The sequence below is a fragment of the Lipotes vexillifer genome, unplaced genomic scaffold (assembly GCF_000442215.2).
Source record: "Lipotes vexillifer unplaced genomic scaffold, Lipotes_vexillifer_v1.1 scaffold240, whole genome shotgun sequence".
In the NCBI taxonomy this organism is placed as follows: domain Eukaryota; kingdom Metazoa; phylum Chordata; class Mammalia; order Artiodactyla; family Lipotidae; genus Lipotes; species Lipotes vexillifer.
The window spans coordinates 4,209,941-4,211,808 of NW_006797481.1; positions in this window are offsets into that span (position 1 = coordinate 4,209,941).

Below are 1,868 nucleotides of genomic sequence, written 5' to 3' on the forward strand. Positions count from 1 at the left end.
GGAGGGGAGGGGGAAGGGGGAGGGGGAAATGGGGTGCTCGAAGAAGACTTAGAGAAAGGGCAAGAGGGGTCAGAGACCACCAGGATGCAGCGGGCGGTGGGCTGTTTATTTCTTGAAAGCAAACCCCCCAAATGACTACTTGGTGAACACCTTGTAGAACAAAGCAATGAAACTTGGCTAAAATCTGACCAAGAGATGGGGTCCCACTTCAGGCAAAACCCCAAGTTCAGTGAGACCCAGAGCCCTGCTCTGTTCTGGTCCAGTCCCCAGCCTTGCGGAAAGGTTTTTGCAGATGTGGAAGAGTGCAGGCTATGCCCACGCTGCTCTGTCCCTGGCTGGGCTCTGGGGTATACGCTAAGATGAGCTGGGGACCAGCAAGTGGGAAACAGGCTTCCTGTTGCTAAAAATCAAACAACTGACCCCTCTCCATCCCCATGGCTGCAGTCTCCGACCTGGCTGCCTAGGGAGGCATCTGAACACCCACAGGATGCCAAGGCTTCCAGATGAAGGGTGGCTCACAGTGCCAACCATGTGGATATGGATCTCCCCAGATGGACTTCAGCACACCTGGCCCATCTGTAGTAGCTCCTCCATCCAGGTGACCCATCTTGCCCCTGCCCAGTGTTGTAGAAAACTTCATTCTAATTGTGTAAGCATCAGAGTTCCATATTCTGCCCCTTGCTCAGAGCCCCCATGATCCTGGTTAAAAGGATCAGCTGCTCAGGTGTGCTGGCAACAAGAGAGGGTCTTTTTCATTGTTCATTTTCCACCAGAGCATCTTACATGAGAGACAGTCCATTTCTATCACCCATGGCACCTGCCTCGGATACTGTGCTAAGCACTTATCACGTTCTATCTCACCCAGTCCTCCGAGCCATCTATCAAAATATCTCTTCTCACTTTTCAGATGAGAAAACTGTGGCTCGGAAATGTTAAGGGGTTCACCCAAGGTCACACACACAGCTAGTAAATGAAGGGGTCTGGATTCCAGTGCAGATCTATCCGTTTCCAACATTTCCTCCCCCCACCAACTCTTATTTCCTATCAAAATGTCCCTTTTTTTTCCCAGTGAGGGATTCCCACAGGGTAAGAAAAGAGATAACACTTTGCTCCCGAGTCCTCCCCAAAATCAATGACCAGAGGATACAGAGCCATTCTGTCTCCAGAGCATTTATTCCAGGTCGGGAAGAGAGAATAAGCAGTTGGCACATGGATAGCATATATGGTTTACAGAGAGTTTGTTCACACACCTCACTTCAATCACCTCTCTCACCAACCCCGTCAGAAGGATACGGCCATTATCACTCCAGCTTAGAGAGGCAGAAACAGGCTCAGTGAGGATGAACTACTTGATCGCTGCCCAGTCGGTTCTCGCAGAGCCCTGGCACTGGCCTGGGCCGGCGCATTCCAAGCCTCCCAGCTCTGCAGATACCACATATGGGACCATTTAACCAACGGAGTTAGGCCTTGCATTCTGTTGTGAAATTGCTAGGTTATTTTCTCTCTGTTTTAAATGTTTCTGCAAATGTTATTTAGCGATTCAAAACTTTCTCTTCATTTATGCCTCTCTTATACTCATTCTTTCTCCATGTACGCACAATCTGTATTGCAGAACCATCAAGGAAACAGAACAAGGAGTTGCCCCTTATCTGAGTTCAAATGTTACTCGGAGACCACAGTGTAAAGATTTTATCTACAATTTTTGCTCTATTATTATTTGTATATTTTGCTGTATTACCATTTGCCTTACATGCATCACTGAAACGTGTGATCAAGAGTTTAAAATTGTATATGTGTGTATCTTTTCATGACTTAACAGTATTTTTAACCCTTGCTTGGACAATGCTTTTCTTTGCTAAGATTTAAGG